Source organism: Chelonia mydas, chromosome 8, assembly GCF_015237465.2.
Source record: "Chelonia mydas isolate rCheMyd1 chromosome 8, rCheMyd1.pri.v2, whole genome shotgun sequence".
Taxonomy (NCBI): Eukaryota; Metazoa; Chordata; order Testudines; family Cheloniidae; genus Chelonia; species Chelonia mydas.
This window is the reverse complement of record NC_057854.1, coordinates 96,298,515-96,305,283: the sequence shown is the minus strand read 5'-3', so window position 1 is coordinate 96,305,283 and position 6,769 is coordinate 96,298,515. Positions and strand designations below refer to the sequence as shown.

Below are 6,769 nucleotides of genomic sequence, written 5' to 3'. Positions count from 1 at the left end.
TATATATATTTTGTAACCCTGTCTTTAATTTTTAGACAGATCTGGATTAATTATTTTAGGTGTTATTCTCATTTTTGGCTAAATGAGAGGAGCCTCTAGTTTCTCAGCCTGGACAGCTTCCTTTGTTATCTTCATGCGGTGACATCACTGTCTGGCATTGCTCTTTTCTCATTACCCTCTTAAACCAAAGACCACACAAACAAAAAACAGGCTTTGTCTGGGTTTATTTACTCTAGCCTGTACTTTCTTGATTTTCACCAGTAATTGATCCTTAATGAATAACTTTTTTTTTTTAAGGCAATAGATCTTATTTCCCCCGAGGAATATCAGACATAGGAAGTGTGTCTTTTCCATTGCTTCTCCCATCCTTACAAATATTCATGAATTTGCAGCTTCTTGAAAGATTGCAAAGATAGAAAATATATAACATTAGTTTTCATGCAGAAGAAAAAATGCTGATATCAGAACAGTGTGGTCATGAATAGCAAGTCTGTAACCTTGACCTCCATTCAAGTGGTGACCAGAGAGATAGACAGAGACAGGCATACACTGAACTTGTGGTTGCACTTGCCCACTCTGTGTGATCACCACTCCCCTATATATCAAGCTATCCAAAAGGAGTTGGTTATATAAGACAATAGTAAAAGTGAAAAAATAATCGAAGGAAAATGTTATAACTGTTATATCTTCACTTTTCTTAGGGGATGATCAGAGAAAAAAATATCTGTTGAATTTTCAAACCTGAAATAATAGGATATCTTCCTGAGAAGTTTACCCAAGTGATTGAGACTTTAACCTTGAAGGGAGACTTGATAGCTCGTTAGTTAGTTAGATAGGAGTCGTTCAGAATTGGCATATAATTAACAAAATTGCAGGAAGCATTTAACTGGGTAGATCTGTCATCTACAAATGCTCTATATGTTAAAGAATGATATCTATGAGAGGAATTTTTTTTTATCTGTTCTAGAGAAGGTGTGTGTAGCTGTCACTGATGATGCAGTGAAACAGCAGTGGTATTACAGAGCATTGAGTATAGTTGGTTACATTTTGCATGTGCAGAAAAGTATCTAACCATTTTAGAATGAACTTCCTCATATGAGGAACTTTTCCGAAAGTCTCAATTAGAGCTACTTAACTCCAGTGAAACTCATCACTGTCAGATCAAGTTATTTAAAGAACATATTACTCAAAATTAAGCCTACATTATCTTTTCTGATTAAGAATGCAAGAATATTTTTAAAATCAACACATAATATAAACAAAGTTTGGCAGTCCATGCTAATTGCAAAAGACATTGCAAATGCCACGTGTTTGTGATTTCCACGCTATTTTTTTTTTTAAACAGACTGTCAACATTATCATAAAGACCTCTTCATAATGGTCAAGAGCTTCTTGTAAGTTCTGCAGGCCTGTTGATTTCAGTAGCAGATAAGCATGTGTGTAAGAAGGATTAGGCCCTTTCTCAGTTTTCTGGGAGGTTTTTTTTTGTTTTGTTAAATGAATGTGCATTTGGGAAGTGGAAGGGAGTAGGCTGATTTAGTTTACTCTCTGTTCTTTTTGTCAATTATTCTAAAGCTCTGCTACTATTGAGGTACAGCAGCAAATTTAGTTCAAAGTTCACTTACTTTAATAAAGTTATGGAGTTCCAGATATATGCACAGAATATATCTGAAGCTCTGCTATTTTGAACCTCATTTGTTGCAATGACATCCGTGATCTTTTATAAAACATTTGATATTTCCTAAGTAAATCAGTGCCAGAAAAGCTACTTTCATGCAATATCATGATTCAGTTTCTTGATTTGTATGTTTAAAATTTCAAAGTTACAAGTCTCACAACTGTAGTTGAGCCTCAGTAACTTTAGATATAAATTTAACACTAGATACAATACAATATCACATATGTTCAAAATGAATAAATTAAAATTGAGGAAACCATAATTTTGAATTATCTGACTTCTGTGCTAGATCGTTAAACCAAAGTAGCTGCTTGATACTGTTATAATGGAACATAAAGAATTCCATATTGTTAGTTTCATCCTTATTGTGAAAAAAGTCATTATCAGACTATAACATTTTTTAAACAGTTTAAAATTGTGTATGAAAATGTGTAAGATTGATGAGGGGAGTACATAACCATTTTGAAAACTCCTGTTTTTGGAAACTAATGACATCTACTCTGGACAATGCTGGGTGATTATTACCATAAATATTGTTACTGGACTTTAAACCTAAAAATAGGCAGACATATGCCTAAAAACCGCGATTATTTAGAAGACAGTCCTTCTTTTCTAGGGCTCACTTTACTCAAAAATAAAAAAAAAACCAAGAATAAAACCTAGATTTCTCTTCTGCTGGAGTTCAATCAACTTGTTTCCCTCCTCATTACCTGTATTTCTGTACATAGACACTGGCTTATGTGTCTCATAATTGACCCCTTAACTGTTTAGAGAGAGAAGGTGGGTGATGTAATATCCTTTATTGGACCAACTTCTGTTGGCGAAGGAGACAAGCTTTCTTGAGCTCTGTGTAGCTTGAAAGTGTGTCTCCTTCACCAACAGAACTTGGTCCATTAAAATGTATTACCTCACCCACCTTGTGACTGATATCCTGGGACCAACACAGCTACACCACCACCTTTAATTGTTTGGCATTTAAAATATTTAGTGTTTTCAGATACTATGGTGATGGGCACCCATGTAAGACCCTAGTTAGGGCAAGTCTTCCATAACTTTTTGTTTTAAATTGTTCATGCAAAATACCCTCCCAATATTCCTTTAACTGGGGTAACAGGTTATTACTAAATGCAGCCTCAGTGCTCAGTGATGTATAGGACTTAGAAGATGCAGTTTTTAGCTCCAGAAATTATAAGTCAAGACTGAAATATGGGCATACAGGATAACAGGGATCAGAAGCTTCACTTGGTGTTCATGCAGGTATCTATCTATATATATATAATGGGATGTGCATTTGAGTTGCAGCTGAAAGGTTTCACAGAGGAATTATGGTTATTTTAGGAGGGACTTGAATGACCAGGAAGGGTAACCCAAGATAGAGAGCAGTTCAGGTTTAAGGGGCATCATGGAAGAAAGCACAAAGACAAGACTGGAAGAAGGGTAAAAAGGAAGCAGTTACTGATAACTCTTTTCATAGGCTATATATTTTGTCACATACCAAAAGCCAGCATTTTGAAGTATCCACTAATTTTGGGTGCCTCCATTTTAGGGTGACCAATTTAGGACCTGATTTTTCTAAGGCACTGAATACATGTAACTCCATTTGAAGTACAAAAGAGCTGTCTGTATTTAAGAAAAAAAAGTAGGGTTTTTTTTAAGTTCTTAACATTGAGGTTTTTAAAAAAAAGCTGCTTTCCTTTTCTGCATATGTCATCTCATCATTTGTTAGTATCACACTTCTGCTGTATTTCAGACAAGTTCACTGCTTTTCCCACTTCCCACTAGTCACTCCTAGCAGTTCTAATCCAAAGATTATTTGTAAAACAGAAAGCTCATATGTGTTGCTTCAAAAAAACAAAAAACCCAACAACACCAACCGCCCCCCGCCTCACACCTCCTCACTCCATTATCATCCTGTTCCTGAATAATTGCACACAACAATTTATCATTTCATTAATTTTTGGAGACCCATACAGTAGCTTCACAGTCTGAATGACAAACTTGAGGAGAAAAGATGTGGGGAAAAATACACTTTTAGACAAAAGAGGTATAGCTAACTTCTAAAAAAGGATTTTCATAAAAGTTCAAAGTTAAAGCACAGAAAGTTTGTCTTAGTATAATACATACTTAATGCAGTAACTGAAATGCATTAAGTATGTATTATACTGAGAAACTACTGCAAGTCCTTGGTATTCAGATTGACCTCTAGAAAGAGTATTTGAAATGTTGGTATGGAAGAATAATTTACAAAACACTTTCATGTTGAATAACGTAGTTCCAGATCTATCTACAGATTCCTGTAATACTATATATTGGCCTACAGAATCACACATTATGGGATCCAGAGTTTAGTTTATTGTTTTGGTGTTTTGTTTTGTTTTTAACCTGATGTTCCTTAGATTAGATATTCAACACAAGATAAAGGTAGGGAGAGGGCACAAAGATGCCTTAAAGCTAATTTTATGCTCCTATAATCTTGGGGCAGCTGGGGGGGCTGAACTGTTTCCCAGAAAAATTTAGGACAGATGCAGTTCTTCTCTAAATTCTGATTGCTGCAACAGCCCCTTATGGTCTGTTGCACCAGCTGGGGATCACCTGCATTCAGTGTGCTCTGGCCATGCCCCCTCCTTCTTTAACATGCATCCTCCCACCCTCAGTGCTGGGGATGGCAGTTTGGGTCTGTGCAAGTCAAATCCCCCACTGCCCTATTAGGATAGCCATAGGAGCAGCACCAAGGTGCCAGGGCTGAGGCTCTGGCCCCTTGATTTTTAGGAGTTTGCAAGTGTCCTGGAAAATTAATCTGAGTAATCAGAAGACTATTTATTGGAATAGTCCATTACTTTTCTGTTTGAAACTTTCAGCCTTGGTTGCATTTATTGGCTTTACTTTGTTTAACAAAACAGACAAGCTTTTGTTGTGTCTCAGCAGTGCAACTTATATGTTGTGACTCACCCAACTATTACATTGTATTGGTGTTCTTCCATTGTCTCCAAGAGGAGCACTAATTAACACTGTTAAATAGGGCAAGTCAAATTAATCTCTGGTATGAGTGCAACTCCCATAAAGGTATCCAAGCCAAAGTCTCTGAAGCCTCAAAATGATAGTGTGAGTTACATGGAGGCCCAAGATATTAATAAAACAAGTGTAAATGATAAAGTAGTATAACTTGTTCCAATTTGGCAATGAGTAAGTTGTAAACCTAATGTAACTTACACACACTGCAGGGGCATAAGAGGATAGTTGAGCAGAAGAGCAACTAACAGGAAGAAGTACCCACTGTTATCTTATTGGTAAACCAAACCAGCTAGTAGTTTTTATGTTTGTATACAAAATTAAATATTCAGGTCTGTTCTTCATTCTCTTACCTTAGTATTCTAGGTTTCAGAGTAGCAGCTGTGTTAGTCTGTATTCACAAAAAGAAAAGGAGCACTTGTGGCACCTTAGAGACTAACCAATTTATTTGAGCATAAGCTTTCGTGAGCTACAGCCAATCCAATGAAGTGAGCTGTAGCTCATGAAAGCTTATGCTCAAATAAATTGGTTAGTCTCTAAGGTGCCACAAGTACTCCTTTTCTTAGTATTCCAATCTCTCATCCCTTCTCCCTCCTCACCCTCCCCAAAAACCCATACAGAAGGAACACCAAGCACAGTTGCCTCTGTGCTACTGAACTGTTCAAAATTCTGGTTAATTTCACTCTGCTCTTGTGGATGCCATTGGAGTAGTTCTGCACTAAAGAAGAGATTATGCGGTGGGAGCTTCTGAAGATGTAAGACTCCTGTGCCAAATTTTAACCCTTCGTTAAGCAAGCCTCATATTTGTAGTCTGAGGCATAATGAGGCTCGGTCTCCTCTGTCAAAATGTGGATGAAGTAAAGGCTCTGTCTTGGTGTGTGTCTAGGTAATTAAGACAAATGGAGATCAGTTCCAACGGGATGAGAAAGAAATGGAATGGATGAAGAAGCTTAGAATTTGTGGAAGCTGGGAAATAGTGTTGTTCTTGCAAGGAAGTGAACAACAGAATGTGATGACGTGAGCTGTCTTGTATAGCTTGTTTTACAGATTGAACATATCCTGTGACAACATTCTGTAACCATGACTGTATGTTATGCCCAGGGCCAAATTATAAATCCAGTTCTGAAAAATTGTGCTCGTGACAGAAGGAGTGCAATATTTTCAGATGCAATTTAGACAGTTATATTTGCAAGTCCTTAGAATGATTCTTATATGTTTTTTTGTTATCATGACATCGGTATGGTAAATTGTTCGTGTGCGCAAAACTTGGCATTTTGTGAGCATGAAGCACACTGGACTATCTTTTTTTAATATCTGTATTTGGAGTTGCTTGGAGAATAGCTTCATTCAAAAATATATCCACATCAGGTTATTTGGTTAGTAAACAATTTACCTCAACATTTCTTCCATCTGGAGGTTCATATCTTGTGGACTCCCAAAGTGGTTGTTTGGAGGATTGTGTTGCAATTGATCAATGCTAAATAGAATGGGTTTGGGGTTTTTTTAAGTACAGTTTTCTTTCTGGCTAATGCTAGACAAAAGACCGTGCAAGTGTGTCCGTCTTGTCTACATTTACAGCGCTGCAGCAGTGTAGCTGTAGCGCGTGTGGAGAATACACTCTGTTGACGGGAGAGAGCTCTTCCATCAGCATAAAAAAAACCACCCCTGTGAGCAGCATAAGCTCTGTAGGTGAGAGAAGCTCTCCTGCCGACAGAGTGCTATGCACACTAGCGCTATTGTTGGTGTAATTTCTGTTGGTCAGTGGAGTGGAATATTCACGCCTGGGAACGACATAAGTTTTACCGATAGAGGCGGTAGTGTAGACATAGCTCTGGTGCATAATTGTTAGATTTTTAGCTTGACGGAGTTGCTATTTGCTGTCTTGTTAACTTTTTCTAGTTAACAAGATGGGGATGGGGGAGAGCCATCTTAGGTATCCAGAAGATAAAGGACACCAGATAGGATCATAAGGTAGGTAATCTTCTGGCATCAAATAATGGTGGAAGTATTGTTTATAACACATACTTTTAATGAATATACTTGGTTATTGGCTGAATCTTGTTATTGGCTCTCTTCCAGATT

The 6,769-nt window shown here is 37.2% G+C and overlaps 1 protein-coding gene across 1 annotated transcript in view; it reads left to right on the top strand.

Moving 5' to 3' along the window:
* RNF11 (ring finger protein 11) overlaps positions 1-6,769 on the top strand; it is a 38,572-nt gene that overhangs the window by 1,208 nt on the left and 30,595 nt on the right. The window lies entirely within an intron of this gene.